We start from the raw sequence: 20,326 nt of genomic DNA, 5'->3' as shown, positions 1-20,326 counted from the left end.
TGGCTTTTATGTGTGTTTGTGGATTGTTCAACATGATAATTCTCATCTTTAGAAGTGGTGCTTCTAAGGGTTCAGTGCAACATGCCTAGCCCTTGGGAGGAGGAGGCAGGGGGACCAAGAGTTCATGGCCATTCTGCCCCATATGCGGTTCCTTTTCAATTAAAAATTAAATAAACCCACGTGCTGCTCCAAGTGAGCTTCTTTCCACTCTGTGTTTCTTCTCCCGTCCTTCCACATAGCCCTCTGAATTCAGTCTTAGAGGACTCTGACCGTAGATGGCTGCCTCGTCCCTGGAGACTTCTCAGTGCTGTCTGTGCACTTGGTGATCGAAGTCTGCATTCAAAGGTCAGAATGTAGGATATGAGCCATTCTTCACAGAGAAGTGTGTTCTCCGTGCTCTTTTCAGTTGGTATAGTGTGTGTGTGTGTGTGTGTGTGTGTGTGTGTGTGTGTGTGAATATATGTGTGGAGGCTAGAGGTAGATATTGTTTGGCCTTTTTGATTGCTCTCCACCTTATTTCTGAGACAGAGCCTCTCACTAAACTTGGACTTACCAACTCAGTTGGGCGGACTGGTCAGCAACCTCCCAGGTTCACTGGTTTTTCTCTCCAGCCTTAAACTGTATATACTGCTCCTGTACCTGGATTTTGGGGTCCCCAGTGCTTGCACAGTGGGCCATCCTTCCCGTTCTGTCCATTTGTTTACCCAGATCTGTAGCAGTGCACAGAAATACTGCTTTTATTTTTCTAAGTTTTATTTATTTAGGAGCTGCAGCCATGGCTCAGCTGTTAAGAATGCTAGCTTCTCTTTCCCAGGACCTGGTTTGATTCCCAGCACCTCCATGGCAGCTCACAACCATCTGTGAACTTCATTGAGTCTCAGTGAAGCCAATACCCTCTTATAGCTCCTGTGGGCACCACGTATGTATGTGGTACATAGACATAATGCAGCAAAACACCCATACACATCAACATTTTAAAAATTTCTGAAAATTTATGTATTTGTTTTTTTAAAATGTTATGCTCTCATGTGGGGTGCATTCATGCCGTTGTGCACATGTGGAGGTCATGTGTGGGTGCATTTGCACATGTGGAGGTCAGAGAACAACTTGAACGAGTCAGGTCTTTTCTTTTACTGTATGGATTCCTGGAACAGTCATGCTTGGTGGAAATTTTTCAGCCATCTTGTTGCCTTCATGGTTTTATTACTCATAAGTTTCTGACTTCTTCTTTGCCCTTGGTAGCCATTAGAATGTGTACTGTGTTTGACCTGAGATGTGGGAGAGACATGGTAAGGTTCTGGAATTCTCTGAGCTCTGAATCCAGTGGAGGAGAAAGAGGTGAACAGATAATTTTGATCTATATAATCCCGGATGTTGAGTGGCAGCGAAGTTAAGTGCATAGACAGTCTATTTAGTGGACAATTGGAAAAAGCTTTCCTCAGAAGCAGGGACGAGCAATAAGGGCTCTTCAGTGAATGGTAAGTTGCGGTTCTCCAGGCTGGAGTGGTAGGTGGGAAAACACTGGAAGTTTCCATAGGCACTTCTCTCTGCTGGCAAATGAATCACTGCGCTATAGATGTTCTGTCTTCTTCCCAAAGGGAGTGGTCACACTGTCAACTGTATTAAATAACCATATTCTGTCTTCTTCCCAAAGGGAATGGACACACTGTCGATTGTATTAACTCCCTGTCAAAATGAGTATCTATCTAGTCTCCACTGACTCTCAGGGGAGCACAGGAGATCTCAAAAGAGTAACCCTCAAATTAACTTCCCTTGCCTAATTCTTCTGTTGTTTCTCATGACTTCTAGTAGCTCAGTGGTAGCTAGCAGGAATATAAAATGCTTCTGGCTTAGTATTCCTCGTGAGCAGTTAGGAGGAAGTCTGAGAGTTGGCATATGTAAGTTTGAAACTTAGCTCACTTTTATTGCCAGCATTTATTTTTGTTAAACTATTTCAGCCTAAAAATAGGGATATGATTGTAAAATTGTTGTAACTTTGAACATTAATAGAATAAAATACTATTTATAAATTATTGTTTTGAAAATATGTTAGAATTTGACTTATGCAATCATTTCACAAAAACAAACCTATTCATTATTTTTTCACATATTTTAAAAAAGAGTTTCCGACATTTATGTCATTAGCAATATGTTAATGAATTCAAATATTAACAAATGTGTCTATAAATATGGGAGTGGCTAGTTGTTTCTCATTCTGTGTCCATTTAAGCTAGGTATCCTATTGTATGTAGTTTCCTTACATATGCATATTATAGAGTCTCTGCACCCAACTTGATGTTTTTTATTTGCTTATTTTTGTCTTTAGGAGTGTTGTAATTTTCCTCTTTTGTTTTTTTGTTTTTTTTCTTGGTCTATGTGCTTGACTGAAAGGAAGTTTTTCTTGAATGATGTATGTGTGTAATAAGGCCTGGGAACCTGGAAGACAAGTCAGTTTATTCATGATCTCAGCCAGCCGACCTTTCAGCGTACTGAATGCCCACTGTATGCAATGAGAGCTGCTGAGTGGGGGGCACAACTTCACCTTCTCTGACCTTATGGGACTTTACAGTGAAGTACAAGGGACAGTCGTTCCTTGAGCAAACAAATAAATGCATAATTATCAATTGTGTTAAGTCACACAATAAACTATTTTCCCCTCTTAGCATAAGGAGTCACTGTTAGAGGGGACAGTGTGTGGTCGTCCTACTTAGATATGGGAACCCCAGAACTCACCAGTGTTTGCCTCTGCTGGTATTTCTGTGGGCTCATTGATTCGCTCTTCTAGGCTGTACTCAAAGGTACCATGCTTGAAGAAGACGAATTTCTCTTTTTCAGTGTTATGAAAGTCTTCTTATATTATTTAAAATTTATCATATGTTAACTGAAGCCCAGTACTTTTCTCAAGTTGTGCTCTATCATTTTATTATTTTATTATTTATTTATTTATCTACACATTTAACAAAAACTCACTACTCAAGAACATTTAATACAATTATATGTATATATATATATAATTACAAAATACATATTTTACTATAGCAGCAAATAGTTTATTTTTGTAGACTTGGAGCAGAGAGGTGGAGATCATATTTGCATTTCTTGCGCTCATGACTTTCCCTTTGATGCTTTCTGATCCTCACACTCTGCAATAACTGTGGCGTGTGGCAACATTTGAGCTGTCAGGCATCCGAAAAGCAGCATGTTTCCTGCAAGACCACCTTATGTGTCACATTTTCGCATCCTGGTCATACGACAGTTGTTGATGCTAAAATCCACAACAGAATCACTGGGATTCCACCGGAAAAAAATCAGCTTCCCAGGGCAAACCTCTGCCCTTGTGACTTAGGACTCCCACCCAGTGATGAAAGGTTGTAATATACTGCCATCAAAGGCCTGGAAGTGACCTTTGGAAACACCTATCCATATATACACTTGTGTGGTCATTGTGACCAATGCTGATCAGAATAGCAAAAGGATTCCCCAATAAGCATGTTGCTAAAACACATTATTCAAAACCTATTTGGTATATACAAGGATTATCAACGGCCAGTGGATCAGCCCTGATTCTTCTTATCCTTTTACACAGAGCCTTTTAAGCAGTGATCTTTAACTAGCGGGTCACAGCCCCTTCTGGAGTCACTTGCCGAGTATCCTGCATATCAAGCATTTACATCACAGTTTATAACAGTAGCCGGATTACAGTTATGATGTAGCAATGAAATAATTTCATGGGTGAGATCACAACATGAGTGTCGGGGCCCAATTCTAGCCTGGACCATAAATTGTTTCTCTAGACCAGACCCCAACATAAACTCTCTCTCTCTTGACCGGCGTGGAGGAGACGGAAATAAAGACACAGCTCACATGGCTTAATTGGGAGGGAGATTCTCAGTGGTCCCTCATGAAGTCCTGAGTTCACATCCTGAAGAATTCACCTCGTTTATTCTCTAAACAGCTTTTATACCAACACATGAATTGAGTGGGAAAATACACCAGACCTGTCTCCTAGGTAACCAGGTGAATGGCGTTTTGTCACGCATCTACCTGTCTGCTGTGTATGCTAGCTGTCACGTAGGCTTGAATCAGCATCTCTATAAGGCCTCCTCTAAATTACAAAGAAAGGAGCAACAACATCCTGACCTTTTGTTGGGGCAGTGACAGCCTGTCTGTAGGGCTGGTGACCACCTTAGGTGGGCCCTATAGCTCTAGAGCCTGGCTCTCACACCGTGTAGAAATATGGCCCTGCATATGAGGAACTGTGTTAAAGGGTCGCAGTGTTTGGAAGGCTGAGAACCACTGTTTAAAGGCTTTCTGTGTTCACATGTTCCCTGAGGAAGCAATGCTTTTTGTAGCCAAGGACATTCATAAATCCCTATTTGATGGTGTTAGGCCTGGTACGCTCCAAGATTCTTCCAGTTTACTGGTTAGGTTCTGTTTCTCAGCTTCTCTTTCCCTGGGTCAAGTTAGTGCTTCGGTGGTAATGTTCCATTTCTGTGCATGTCTATGTACCCTGTAAACTGTGTGTGTGTTCTATGCTGGAACCCTGCTTTCTGTAGAAGGCTCTCTTCTTCCTGGCTGCCCCTCGTTCCATTTCCCAGACTGAAGCTCCACCTGGAGTCTTGCCTCTCAGACTCTAAAGCAGACTTGATGCTTCTTCCTCTGTAGATGACACAGGAAGCGGGTTCCTGGTCCGTTGCCACAGTCTTCCGTTGCCCCCTCCCTGCTCTCTCAGACTGTAACTTCCCTTATAGCCTCACCTGGATCTTTGCTAAGCTGTAGTATTTTTGGCTTTGGGTCCAGCCAACGTCAAATCTCATTTTATTTTGTAGTATCTCATTGACATTTAACACTGTCTTGGCTAGTGGGTAGAGTTTAAAGGTGTTAGGCATTTATCCAGCACACAAAGGTGAGTGGAAAAACTTGATTCTGATTCCAGGGCCACATAACACAATAAAATTAATACATGATGATGGTGGCGGCACATGCACGCCTTTAATCCCAGTACTCAGGAGGCAGAGGCAGGTGGATCTCAGTGAGGTCAAGGTCAGCCTGGTCTACAGAGTGAATTCCAAGATAGCCAGGACTGTTACACAGAGAATCCCTATTTTGGGAGGGAAAAAGAAAAGAAAGAAAAAAAATTAGTACATGATGTGAGATGGGATGGTGATAACCTAAAATTTTCTATACACAGTTTTGTACAGTTGAAGAACTCACTTCAGAGAGACCTTATTATACCCACATTTCTCTCTTTAATTATTGGGAACCCCTAAATTCAGTTTCCTTAAGGGAATTTGGGGAAATGTTTTCCGGTTTGCTTTTCCCAAACTTCTTGCTTTGATTTTGTCTCTGCTCACGTGATGGAACTTAGTGAAAGTCTCCGAGGTTAGCATCATGGGTTGGCGAAGAAGCAACGGATTCATCACCATTCTTACCAGGACAAGGAAGGCTTCTGTGAGTACTGGCTGCATTTTCTGTCCACAGCAGCAGTCAGATGATGTCGGCAACTATCAAGGGCTAGTTAGCTACACAATCTCCCTCTTCACTGACTAAAACGTTGAGGTTCCAACCCCTTGTGTCTCCTGCATACAATTTCCTCTTTTGTTTCAAAGTAGATGTAAATATTTTTTGTGGGAACTGAAAGCCTCCCCCCACCTCCTCTTTTGCCTTTAGGTCACGGTGGATGTTTATCGTCATTGGTCGTCATTGGTTTTGAGCTGACGGTCTCAGCACCATTGGGCTGCCTGCTGTTGACTCTAAGGTGCTCTTACTCCAGAACAAAGACTCTCAGTAATTGGAAAGCATGACTGACCACATGTGACAGCAGGCTTTCAAGGCTGCTCACCGGCCACTGTTGCTCCTCGAAAGCTCCTGGTGTCTAACCAAATGAACGCTCACACCTTGGTCAGCTTTCGCTTCCGAACATCTTTCTGTTGCCAAACTTGTTATTTTTTTTATCATAAAAAATATGATAAAGTTTCTTTCTCCTTTAGGTATGCATCCTCTTATTAGACAGTTGTTATGATTCTGTCTTTCAGGTGAGCTATAGCTCAGGTCGCCTAACTCAAGAAACACCCTTCTCCGACTTGTGGTACTGCTGTCACCTGGAGATTCCTGGGGTATAAACTCAGTTGTTGGAAAATGTTTTAGCCTAACGTGATCTCCATTTGATAGAAACTGTCCATTGAGAAGAGGAGGCTTGCCAAAGTTCAGTTCTGTTCCTCATGTTCCACAACCTTTGGTCTATCCTGGAAGGCTTGCCACTGTGTCAGAACAGAAACTCCCCAGAGCCCATCCCTGATCGGATTACTACTGCCCTGTTTTCTGTGTTCTGACGAATAAGTCAAAGTATTGCAGACCAGTACTTCTGCAACTGAAGAAAGGGTTGTTTTACTTGGGGAGATTAACTGGGTGATAAGTTGTTCCTAAGGTAAAGACCACAGACGCATCGATGAAAGGCACTATTGATGTGTTGACAGCAGAACCATGTGCCCCTCTGTCTCTGCTGCTTCCCCTTGCTTTTCTGCTTCTTGTTAAAGACCTTGTTAGCCTTAGAGCATCCAGGCTCACTGGGCCCTGCTAAGTTGAGAATGGCACTTACTGGTTCGTAAAATTTAACACACAATCATTTTTAGTCTCTTTTGTTTTCTTTTACATGTCAGAGAGCCATACTTTTAAAAAATAAGAACATAAAGATCTGGTAGATCAATTTCTTATTATAAATTTTAATAGAAATTTTAACATCACAGTTTATATTAAGTTGCATTTACTTTAGATGGTGACAGCACAGTCTGTTCCTAAAGCTTGGGATGGAATTGGTAGATGTTTTGGGGAGCTGCTTGTTTTGGGAGTGGTCTTAATATTACAGTAGTAATGTTCTTACTGAAAGAGAGTTTTGCTGGTAGAGCCTCTTTTTCATTTAAAAGAAATAGTATCTTTGCTGACTGCCAGCTCACTGCAGGCATGCTTGGAAACATTCCTGTTTAAATTTGTCTCTTTGATTTGTGTGTGAAACAACCAATAGACGCCAGTGTGCGTACAGCAATAGAAGACTTTCTTCCCTCTAAAAACTGGGTGACGGTAAATTTAATCGACTCTATTAGCGAGTAAATCATTTCCACGAGGAGTTTATTAGTGATGATTTGTATGCTAGCTTAAATGATACTTTGAAAAAGTTAATTGTCCAGAGAGAATTAATTGCAGTATTAACTAGGGTAGTGATTTCTGGGGGATGAGAGGTGGAGACGGCATTGGGAGACGGTACAAGTAATGGATGCCAGTTCATGTTTACTTGTGACCGGGAGACCATGGCACAATTTCTGAGTAAGACTGTTCCCACTCCTGTCTTTCAAGCACCCGTGTGACTGTCTGCCTTTTAAAGGATGCAGCCACACACCCCTGCCTGGTTTGGCTTACTTTCTGTTCTGGCTCCTGATGTCATTATCTCCACAGGCCCCCAAATCTTCCACAATGTGAGACAAAAGAAGGCAAATCTTGTGTTGATAAAGGGCACTTGGATTTCCTACAACACCCAGGTGTATGGAGGTTTCTGTATTCATCGACTCCTCCGGGATGCCCACTGAGAGTAGAACGAAGCCTCCTTTACACCCTGAGGTGTGCATAGATGTCATTTGCTGGTGCCCAGGGCCTGCTGCCTGTGCTTTTCCTTCCATCTCCCTGGGGAAGGAGGACAGTGTAATTTCAAAACTGAAATTGTGATTATGGCTTTCTGATCTACCGCTGCCTCTTGGGCATGTTAAAGAGAACACAAGAGGAGTTTAATGCAAATCGCTGCCCCTTTGCGGCAGGGGCATCTCTAGCTGGTTCACACTGCTAGAGCCCCTGGAGAAACTGGTTTTCACTTGAGGTCTTGAGACCCTGCTTTGAAAAGACATGGTGTTTCAGGCCCAGAGTGAGTCATTGTGCAGATACAAGGACAAACCCGGAAGCCTGTCCTTCCCGTTGTTGCTAGAGTTCTTCAATGCCTGACATCATGTGATGGAAATAACATGCCAACCCCGTGGGAAGCTGTTTTATGGGCACATAATCAACACTAACACTTTTATATGCTATAAAGTATTGGTTAAAGCTATCCCACGGGGTTGTTGAGGGCATTAAAAAGTTTTAACGTGAGCACCTTTAAATTAGGGCTTACTCCCCGGTAGGTACTGATTTATTTCTTGGCAGATGACAAGCCGGTGTGCAGCTAGGCTTTATGGGAGATGAATAGTAGACAGGCCATGAATATTTGCAGTGAGGCACCAGGCAAAGAAATGGTCCCTGATAATCCTTGCATCTTTATTTATTAAACAAAGTTTGGACATCCACCTTTGGTGTAGGGCGACAGGCATTGGGGATAAGGCTGAGTGTGGTCCTAGACCCATGAACACTGGTATTTAAAGCTCCTCTTAGCATTTTGAAGAGCACACACCTGTGTGTATGAGGGCATCTTGTGAGAGAATGAGAACATCTCATACAGAAAGTGGGGCGACCTGCTAACATGGGTAGAAGAAGGTGAGCATGAGCCTGCGTCTGTCTTCTGATGCTCAGCGCAGACCGGAAGGTTATAAAATATGCTTCACCTGCTGGTTGCTTTTCGGTTCTTGATACTTTCACAGTATACAGAGATAATGGCTTAGTGGTAATTTCCATTTCAGGAGCACAGTCATCCTTAGCTCTGATGGGTTTGAATTTGCTTCTCCACGTGAACAGAGACCTTAGCAACGTCATAAGAATACCCTCTGCTCTTCCTGTGTTGTAGAATCGCTGGGTTGTCTTGAGTTTTATTTTTTTTCCAGTTGGAGTCTTGGGTACTCTTTCAGCATGGAGACATGGCACTGACTGTGTGGGAAGTTGTTGCCATGCAGCTGTGACTGGGTCTCTTGGCAATGTCCACACAGCAAGATTATTTATTTTAGGGTTAGCCTTGAATAGAGTAGAAGCCTTTCAGTTCAGGAGGATGGGCGCACTGATGGTCGTCCTCAGAGTACAGAAGACCTACCCAGACATCTTCTCTTTGCCTGATTTCCCCAATCCATGATAATCTTTTTAGGGGCTGATGTTAAAATACTATGAATGTGTGCATGGGTGTGTGTGTGTATGTGTATGTGTGTGTAGAAAAGCTTCTGTAGAGTAAAGGACACGGTCAACAAGACAAAATGACAACCTACAGAATGAAAAAATATCTTCACCAACCCCACATCAGACAGAGGACTGATCTCCAAAATATACAAAGAACTCAAGAAATTGGTCATCAAAAGAACAAGTAATTCAATAATAAAAAAAAATGGAGTACAGACCTAAACAGAGAACTCTCAGCAGAGGAATCTAAAATGGCTGAAAGACACTTAAGGAAATGCTCAGCATCTTTAGTCATCAGAGAAATGCAAATCAAAACAACTCTGAGATTCCATCTTATACCTGTAAGAATGGACAAGATCAAAAACCCTGATGACAACTTATGCTGGACAGGTTGTGGGGTAAAGGGAACACTCCTCCATTGCCCCCCCTTTTTAATCTAAAACCAACTGCCTTTCCTTTATCACTGAGAGCTGTACCAGAGTAAGGTCTCCCAAGCCCGCAGTTTGCAGAGCAGTTGCAGGCTCTTGGATGATGGTGTTTGATGAGCTTGTGCCAGATGGTCCAGGGAGTCCTGGGGAGGAGTCTGGAGACAGTTCTGACAGACACTCTCACTCTGAGGTCCTTGAGCCACCGGAATGCTGTGGTTTTGTCTATCAGACGGGGACTTAGATGAACAGACAGTTGAGTACTGAAATCCTTCCCAGTGGTCACAGTGAAGCCGTCCCTCATGGCTCGCTGATGACTGCTCCGCTCCACACACTGTGTTTAGAGCTGATTCAAATAGAGCTTCTGGAATCCAAATGTGTTATTCTCTTCTCCCCATGAAAAAGAATCTGCCCCATCTTCCCAAATGAGCATGTATATATGCAACCTTCTTTTCGAAACCTGATCCATCTGCCTTTGGTGCAGTTTACAGAACTGTTTTCAATTTTAAAGAGACCAGAGAGGCTTTCCTTTTCCTATATTTTAAAAGATGATGAATATGTTCAGACAATGTAGTGCTATATTATTTGTATTTTGATAAATAAATCTTGCCTGAAGTCTCGAGGCAAAGTTAAAGCCTCTAGAGGTCAGGGAATGGTGACATATACCTTTAAATCCAGGATTTGGGAGGCAAGAGTCAGATGGATCTCTGTGAGTTCAAGGCCACCCTGGGCTACACAAGATCAATGCAGAAATAAATCCAAGTGGTGGTGGCCTACACCTTTAATCCCTGTACTAGGGAGTCATACACCCTTAATCCCAGCACTACAGGGACTATAAAGTGAGAGGATGGAGAGGCTGTCTGCTTAGTCTGTGGTCATCCAGCCTTGGTAGAGGTAAGACTCCTATAGCGGCTGGACTGCTTTCTTTTCCTGGCTTTCAGGTTGGACCCCAATATCTATCTCTGACATTTTATTATCTGTGCTACAAGATAGTTGGATCATTTCAGGAATGATTCATTCATTTCTAGAATGAATATTCTAGAGTTGGAATTTTCATTTAGATTCTCCCTTATGAAAACATGTTTATATAAGAGAAATAGTGTAATACAAAAATAAGCTACCCATCTTATCTACAGGGTGTCTTCAAGATACACCATAGTTTTGTTTCCCTCCTAACATTGCTGGATCCCCAACCTATGGCCTTATACATGCTAGGAAAGCTCTCTACTGCCAGGCTATATGCCTAGGCTTAAATTATAGGATTTCTCCCCACCAACATCTTCAAATATAATTAAGATCAGCTAAACTGCCAGAGTTCAAGTTTTTATATCATAATTTGTATTTTATTTTTATCTTGTAGAACCTCTAATTCCATCCTGTCATTCTTTTTCAACACTTATCATGATAATTATGCATTTACTTACATGATAGACTCATTGTCTCTACTCTGACACTAGCAGCTACGACCTCCTGGAAAGACTAAGTCGGAATCTCCAGAGGGCTCTAAGAATATCCTCTGCCTTGGGGTGGATCACACACCCTCATCTGGGGGCCTCTGACACTAGTTTTCAAAGATTAGGCAAGGTGTTTAATGTTTAATTTAACAACACATATTTTAGTCTTCATTATTGAACACCTTGGAAAGAACTATGAATATAAATCAACATTATTGATTTTAAACTTAACATTCTTGAAAACACTAAAAATGTTTGTAAAAATGGAAAAACTGTGTTGATGGTAGTGGTGGTGGTGTTGGTGTGTATGTGCACATGCACACACACACACACACACGTGCATGCGTGTGTGCATAGTGAATGTATTGGTGAATGGGAATTCAATTGCCTTGATCTGTATTGATCAGATACAGCAAAGTTGTTCTTATTCCAAGACAATAAATTAAGAGTCCCTCGAGAAGGAAAGGTGGGGGAGCTCTAGCTGCAAGGATTGACTTTCTAAAGCTAACTTATCCAAGAGAAGTGAAATGAGAGTTGCATGCAAGTCTTTATATTCCCTAAACTAAGGAAACATGGAGAGACAGATAAAACTAATCCTAATGTATAATTGAACTTTGTGCCCAAAATGTTGTCATTCCAATGAATAATCTTTGTTAAATTGTTAATATTTTGTATTTTTTCATTTTTTCTTAGAATCCAGTCTTTGAAGCCCAGTATGTCTTCCACTGTTGAGGAATATTTGTTTAGCTATGCGAAGATGTGTTGCATTTATTTATGTTGTGGAATACTTATCTATGTCAAGATGTGATGTTATTTTACCTTGCCTGCCTAAGGGAACTGATTGGTTTAATAAACAGCTGAATGGCCAATATTGAAGGAAGAGAGATAGCTGGGACTTCCTGGCAGGGAATGTAAGGATGAGGAGGAATTTAGGCTTGAAAAGGGGAGAAGAAAGAAATAGAGACACTAGAGAGATGCTAGGGGCCAGCTAGACAGACACAGACGGAGCAGGAAAGTAGGACACACAGAATGAAAGCAAGGTAAAAAACCCAGAGCCTAAATGAATAGAAAAAGGCTAAATTAAATTAAAAAAAAAGCTAGTCAGACAAACCTAGGCTAAGGTTGAGCATTCATAATTAATGATGAGTCTCTGTGTCTTTATTTGGGAGCTGGTTGGCAGCTCAAAGAAAAAGCAAAGACAAATGGTGCCCAATGTGGGGCCTGAATTTCCACCTAGGGCCTGAGAAAACTGAAAGTGGGGTGGGAGAGAAAGACAATGGATAAGGATTCTTTAAGAGGCTCTGCTGTGCAACAGAACACTTGAATAACCGACATGCTAAGTAGAAATGCAAGCTAAATAAAAATGACTGCCACAGTGTGGGAACCAACTCCCTAGTGCTGGGGCCATTAAATGCAGCTCTGGGTTTATCTCAGCTCCCAGTTAAACACAGCTCTCAGCAGGCCCAGGGGCTTAAGAGTTGGCTCTCATGGACCAGAAAAGGGGGCAGAGCCAACAGTCAGAGCCATAAGGCAGAGTGCCTGGCTGCCACTTAGCAGCTTAAGGTGTGGTCATGAGGTCAGAGAATGCTACAGGTGCACAATAAAGCAGGTCCAGGCCAGAAAGAAAGAAAGAAAGAAAGAAAGAAAGAGAGAGAGAGAGAGAGAGAGAGAGAGAGAAAGAAAGAGGGAGGGAGGGAGGGAGGGAGGGAGGGAGGGAGGGAGGAAGAAAAGAAAAGTAAAACCCAAACAAACACCAAAACTTTGGTGTGGTATAACATTCGCACATTCTCATTTTAGCGTCAAGGAAACTGACACACACAGACACTGAAGAACCTGCCTGAGGTGCTAAGCAGATGGCTCAGTGGATGAAAACCTGTGGCACCAGACTAATGATGACACATACAGTCATACAGTCCACACATCTGTAATTTCATCCCACCAGTGCAGGAAGGTCGGAGGTAGATAAGGGCATCTTTCAGAAGTTTCTGACCCAGCTAGTCTGGCTTACCCAGAGAAGAGACCCTGAACCCTGACTTAAACAAGCTGGAAAGGTAGCAAGGTGAGGGCCAGGGTCTGAAGTGTGCTCTGGCCTTCACACACATGCTTTGTTTTGTGTTTTATCTTGTGAGACTTGTGCACTATAGTTTAACTTGTTCACTTACTTTGTTTTGCCTTGTATTGTTATAGCCCAGGTTGACCATGATCTTGGAGCAACCCTCCAGCCTCTGTCTCCAGAATGTTGGGACTATAAACATGTACCATCCCACTTCAGTTTAAATATGATTAACACTTACCCCAAGAGTAAATGTGCTGGAAGTCTGGTTCTTAGCATGGTGAGGTTAAGGGATAGTGGGAGGTGTAAGAGATCATTAGGTTTTGGGGGAATAGGGGAAGGATTGAGTTAGGAATAGTGGGACTTCAGCCCCTGACCACATGTTCTTTCCGTCTTACACACTTCCGCACTTCCATGGTTATCTTGTTATCTGACAGTTTTCCAGATCCAAGACAATGCTTAGCTCTTGAACCTCCAGACGTATGCAGTAAATCAAACACTTTCTTTGTAAGTATCCAGTCATTACTTTATAGAAACAGGAAGCAGACTAATCTGACATAAGTTTGGGGACTTTTCACCAAGAACGTGGTGATTTCCATTTGTATTACATATGCAAATAACTATCCTGCATGTTTTTTTAAAGAAAGACCTTGAGAGACTCCATTAAATATTTAGTAGATACATTTTTTTTAAAGTCTATAAGCATCTCACCTTTTAAAAGATCATAAAGGGACCTTTCAGAATGCAAAATTACATTTTAAAATGTTTTGTAATTTGTGTTACCTAGAATTGCCTGTGCCTTCTTATTTTTCCTGAATGTCTGTACTTGAAGAAAAAACATGTATTGGAACTTCAATCCAAAATTCGCTTCTTGCCCATCAATTTAAGCAACATTAAAAACGAAATAGTTGACCTCAGCCCCAGTGTGGTGAGCCTCCATGTCTGCACCACAGAAGGCAGGGCCAGAATCCAGAGGGTTTTCAAGGGTTTTCTACCATTTTTTCCTCTTTTGCTGGAGTTCAGTACACAGTGTTGTTAACTAATGTCTTCCTTCATATTCTGTCACATGCCTGCTAGCTCTCTCTCTCTCTCTCTCTCTCTCTCTCTCTCTCTCTCTCTCTCTCTCTCCCTCCCTCCCTCCCTCCCTGCCTTCCTCCCTCCCTCCCTTCCTCCCTCCTTCCCTCCCTTCCATTGGTGGAGTTTGTCATTGCCTGTTGGAGACTCCAGTCCTTCTGTGTTCTTTGGCTTCCTCTCTAAGGTTCTAATGCAGGGCTGGACTCTGGCACAACCCCTTTCTAATCTCTTGTTGCTGAAATCCTTCCACATGGGCTTCAGAGTCCACATCTGCTGTGCTTGAGCAAGATGGCCTTGGCTCAAAACACACCCTGTCAAGGATCAATTAGATGTGACTTTGTAGCTAGATTTTATTGACAGTTTGCATGCCAGATTTGATTTGGAAAATAGTCTCCATTACTACATCCTTATTTCTGCTTTGGGAGACTAGCATTTGTCAGGGTTTAGCAAACACTGTTGTGGCAGCAAGGACTTGTGTCTTGTGCACAGCCTTGAGTTTTGTGGGTAAGGAAGAGGTAGGGATTCCATAAGTATTCATTGAAGACATACATTTTTGTGCTGTCAGTTCTAATAGTTTCACATTGTGGTGTTGTTAATTCTGATGATGGAAAACAATCTCTTCCAAGCTCAGATCTTTGTAATTCTAAAGAGAATGGGAACGAGGAGAGACAGACTGGCCCTGGAGCAATGCTAGAGGTGCTTAGACATACGTCTTGGCTAGTTTTTGTCATTTTGAAACAAACTACAGTCACCTGGGAAGAGGGATCCTAAATTAGAGGAATTGCTTCCATTAGAAGCTCTGTGGGGCATTTCTTGATTAATGATTGACTCGAGAGAGCCCAGCCCCGTTTTCCTTGCCACCTCTAGGCAGGTGGTCCTCAGGTACATAGGACATCATGGTAGTAAAGGTCTTCCTCCATGGGCTCTGCCTCAGTTTCTGCCTCCCAATGTCTGCCTTGGGTTCCTGCCCTGGCTGCCCTCAATGGTTGATTGTAACTGGAGCTATATAATAAAATGAAGCCTTTCGTCCCTACTTGTTTTTGGCAAGACAGAGTTTCTCTGTCTAGCTTTGGAGCCTATTCTGGAACTTGTTCTGTGGACCAGGCTGGCCTCGAACTCTCGAACTCACAGATCTCCGCCTGCCTCTTGGCCATGTTTTCTATCATAGGAATAGGAAAAGCAAGTTTGAGTAGACGTCTGGGAGCGTCGGCTACTGTGGGGTAGTTTTTCTGGATTTCTGTTTTTGCTTTATGTGAAATTTGATCATAAATATACACAGAAGTAGCATAAAGCTTCTCTGTGGATTTTTATGGTATGCAGGGATTAATCCACATTTTTCCAGCTGTATTACTCAACTCCATTCATGTCTGTTTTTCGTCTAGTGCAATACTTGTATGAAAATTCTAGATGTCAGGTCGTTAGTTCCCAAACAGATCTGAGAATTATCTTAGAAAGCTTAGATATCTTAGAAATATCTTAAGATTATAAGATATCTTATAAGATTATAAGATATCTTAGATATCTTAGAAATTACCACAGTATCATCACGCCAAACATTATGAACGATTTCAAGAATTAATATCGTATAGCTGTCAGACCCTTTGAAAGACTCTTGTTGGTTTTTTTTTTTCTGGGATGTATTTCTGCAGCTGTTCCCATTGTGTGCTTTATATTGGGTATTTGAATCTCTTAACTCTTTTGTTGTTTCTCTGCCCTTCTGCTCAGTGTTCCCGGTTCGCTCCTTCATGCCATTGCTTTGCTGATGCAATGGACTCTAGTGTAGAAATGACCAGGCTATATTGGGGATTTGTCTAATAGCCTTTTCAGAGTTTTTTTTTTTTAATTATACTTTTATTTGTCTTTCCATGCCCTGTTTCTTATGAGTTAGATATTAGCTCTAACGACCGTGGCATTTTCTTCTTTTGAAGTACGTGACCCCGTGTTCTTTTGGTCTCCCTTTGTTGACTGATTTCTTTGTTTTCCCTTATTCGATGATTGACCAAAGAAACTAACATTCAGTTTTCTCAACTGGATTTGTTACAGTTATCTCCATAATTTTTTCCCTCCACATCTGTTGATTATGGTGGAAAGGTCTGCTCGCTCTCTCAGGAATTAGAAAGCTGTGATCTTCTTCCATACAATCATTTATAAGAATTCTGTAACAAAGAACCTCTGTTGGTTTACTGCCTGGTTAGGTTTGACAGGTGAGATAGGATGCTGTTTGCTTCTTTCTTCTTATTTATAACTTTGGGGCACAATAAATTTGTGTCTGAGCATCCTCCAGTAGGATGTGATTAAAAAACCCCACAAATCTCATCATAAACTCATGAATTTTCATATATTGGATATGTTCAATCCATTGATATCATTATTCTTTTTGCTCCAATTACCAAATGCTAGGCCATTTTAACCCCCATGTCTGTTAAATGTAGATCCATCAGGACTTGAGCAGCTATGTGTGTGTTACAAGGGTATTTGAAATTCTTCTCTGAAACCTCTGAAGATTTACTTTAAGAAAATATTTTTTGGAAAGGAAGAACCCTGTCCTTTTCTCCAAATATCACCATTTTGGATGTCTTCCTCATCTTGAGAATAGCTGAGAATGTGGGCTTGTAATATGATATGCATCAGTGTTTGTGCTTGCGGAGAGTAATGTGTAGTATACGCACCCCTGCTTCATAGCTTCCACGCTATGTCCCCTGCTCCCTCATGTTCCTCACAAGATAGCGTTCTCTTTCGCTGAGGGGTGGATGGTGGCCATACCTGTTAGGGTGGCATGGCTCCCAGCACAAGGTCTACTGCTTATGACGTGTTGCCCGCTCTCGCTGTGTGTGGTTACATCATGTAACGTCCTCTACGCCGCTCTGTGCAGTCATAAGGGGAGATTTTGCCAGGACACAGGGATTTTGCTTTCATTTTCATTATGCGGGTTTTGACATTTTCTGAAAGAACGGGCATCCCTGTGGGAAGTGAAGTAAACATTTTCTCAACCCACAGCCCCACGTGGCAGTTTCTTCTTGCTGGTCAGCAGTGTGAAACCTCTGATGAAAGCATGTTAACTCCGGTTCTAGTGCAACTGTCCCGTGAGGCTAAGGCAGCATTAGTTAAGGGGAGTGTTGGTTCTCCTTGTCTTGCGACAGAGCTCATAAGAACCATGTACCTCTCTCTTTAAGTAGTGGTTTGGGAGTGCTTTCCATATGCATGAGGCTTCTGTTCATGGGAACCTTCCATTCTGCAAGTGTTACACTTTAATATTTAATACCATCTGATAGGAATTTTACTAAAATTGAAGCTCTTTTAACCTCTTCCCTTTTTCCTTCATGACTGTATCAGTTAGCTATTGCTTCGTCACACACACAAAAAAAAAACCCACAAGTTAGCTGAAGGTCCTTTGGAATTCCCTTCTCTCTGCTCACCACAAATCCTCTGGGGTGACCTAAGCTGGCCTTGGCCATTTGCGACAGTATTCCTTGTCGCACGCTATCCTGGGTTTGCGTCTGCACACTGGATTGGACTTTGGTTTGTTTGACAGATATTTATTCTGCAATAATAGGAAAGGACAGCAAACTAGGAAAAGAAAAACTTTTCTAATGGTATTGGCAGGGTACGATCACATTCTAAATTTCAGTTCAACTCCTCTATAATTCTATTCCTTCTGTCAAAGTAAGTCAATACAAAGCCTAACAACAATGGAGTAGGGGCGCATACTTCCACGGAGCTGGGATAGGAAAAATGTGCATATTTACCGAGCAGTACTTTAATCTGCCATCATTACCAGGGTCACTGATACGATCACCTAGGAAGGTTATGTTATTCAAAACTCTGGTGTTCCCACAACACAGTCTTCCTTTCCTGTTGCCTGATTTATTCCATTAATGGGTGGGATTTGTGGTCAAATGAGGCTGAGTAAATTCCGTGCAGGAATTAAGGTTTTCGGTGCAGAGTGAAGTTCTTCTTCTCGTGGCTATTTTAGATGCTTGCTAGCCTTTCTCTGTTTAACCACCCCCCGACCCCAGATTTGAATGCTGTTGCCAGGAATTTGATTCTGGAAAGGAAACGTCTCTTAATATGTGAGGGTAAACTTTGGAGGTTCATTCATTTTATTGTAATAACCAACTTCTGCAATTTACTATGAGGTCTAGATTTCAGAGCCTCAACTTTCCGTTCCCATGTATGCCACAGAAACGTCAGGAGGAAATTGCCCCATCTCTGGGTGCTTGCAAATAAACACACGGGTTGAGAGATGTTTGAGCCTGGGGGGTTGTGCTGACATTCATAAAATCCTTTCAACTATAGCCATGTCATAGAAATATAAAGGCTATAATTCCTAATGTAATCACTCTACCTAAGCGGCATTGAAATTTACTTTACCTGGGGAGGGAGGGGAAGAAAGGTAAATGTAGGGTCTGTTAATATGAACCCACTGGAAAACGTACATTATAAAATGAGAACATTTATTTTGGAGATAATTAATGCTAAGTATAATTAGTGCTAATTTCATGTATGCTTAATTTATTCTAGAACAGGCCCAGTGTTCTTTAATGTGACCAAGTCTACAATAAATCAAAAGTAACAAAGTGTTTTTTTATTTTAATATATTCTGCAATAAGTAATAGTAATTCATAAAAGTGTTTCTAATTAAATCACTTAGTTCAGATTTTCCCATGCTTATAAAAATGATTTTTTTTGTTAAATGAAGAATACTATCGATTTTGGGTAGTTCTTTGGGTATGAAATGTCCGGCCAAGTGCTGTGGTAGTTAGCATTTCCTCTCCTTCTCCTTCAGTTAGCCATCTATAAGCTGAGATGCATTAAGTGTAATGTAATGTGAGAGCCAAGAGAGAGAGAAGTCAAAACTGCCTATAAGTGTCTCCTCATCTCCATTAGTAAAAGGCATAATTTAATAATGCCTTCCCTGAGTTTCATGCAGGAAGGAAAACGAATTTTGTGATAGGCAACAATTATGTTGTTTGATTTGATGGGAAATCCCAGCCTGCCAAGGGCTTTCCAATCCTATTTTCTCCCCCAAACCCCAGGGGATGAAAAGCCTAATTGAATCACAGAAACCCTACCTCTACTTCGGTCTTTCCTAGGCTTTCTGGGTGCTTACCCCGTCCCTGCCTAGCCCCTATCAGGCACTCAGATCCACAAATGGAACACAGCTGTGGCTGATATTTTACCCACTACCAGCACTGTGCTCTGTGCCCATTTGCAGGTCCAGTATTAGGTGTTTGAGCTCTTACTCAGCATGGTTCCATTAGCAGAGGTTTCATCACTCCAGGCATGGTGCAGGGTCTTTAGTGATGCTCATTGGTTTGCATTGCCTCACTGGTCCGAAATCCCCAACTCTTTCTTAGTCTTTGTGGATTATGATCCTTAAATAGATTTCCTTTTTCATTCATGAGCCCTATATCTAATTACTACATTTCTTTTTGGTCTCCAGAAAAAAACACCTCTAGATTATTTGTTAAATATTAACTTTGTATGGAATATTGTGTTAGGGACTAGAATTGTTAACAATAGTTTGTTCTTACTGATATCTATAAAACATTTGGAGTAGGCCAATCATCGTGGCTCACACCTTTAGTCGCAGTACTTGGGAGATAGAGGCAGGCGGGTCTCTGAACTTGAAGACTAGAATGTACAGTATTCCAGGCCAATCTGGGTTATACAGTGGCAAGACCATGAACAAAAAAGAAGAAAGAAAGAAAGAAAGAGAGAGAGAGAGAGAGAGAGAGAGAGAGAGAGAGAGAGAGAGAGAGAAAGAGAAAGACAAGACAGGAAAAAAGAAAAAATATGGAAGTAGCTGATATGGTTAGAAAGGGCTAAAAAGTCAGTTGCAAATAACCCAAGACGAAATAAGTGGGATCAAGACACATGATGCAAAGGAGCAGACCCATCCCTACTTGGTATTTTGAATTTCCCTAGGGGATTCCATGCTATTCCTGGAAGCCTGGATTCTAACTACCCTCGTCCATGACCAGGATAACCAAATGCTCAGGAGATTTCTATACTGTTGAGGATATTTATATGAGTTTCCGTGTTTCAGGTTATATGCTATGATTGACCCTGAGAAGCTGTTGTCTAGTGAAGACTGAGTCCTGTAACTCATCTTGATTTTCAGCTTCCCTGCTTCCTTCAGTTTCACGTGACTAGCCTTGCCTCCGTCCAGGCTCCGTCTTCCTGTTTCAGCTCTTCTTTGGTGGCTTCCCACTTGCTGGTGCCCCAGTGTCTTTGTTACT

At 41.8% G+C, this 20,326-nt stretch overlaps 1 protein-coding gene across 1 annotated transcript in view; it reads left to right on the top strand.

Annotated features, from left to right (window-relative positions):
* Positions 1-20,326, top strand: part of Dock4 (dedicator of cytokinesis 4) — a 392,500-nt gene that overhangs the window by 94,512 nt on the left and 277,662 nt on the right.

This window comes from Myodes glareolus, chromosome 11, assembly GCF_982192425.1.
Source record: "Myodes glareolus chromosome 11, mMyoGla1.1, whole genome shotgun sequence".
NCBI lineage: Eukaryota > Metazoa > Chordata > Mammalia > Rodentia > Cricetidae > Myodes > Myodes glareolus.
The sequence above is the reverse complement of the archived record's forward strand: the minus strand, read 5'-3'. Positions and strand labels throughout refer to the sequence as shown.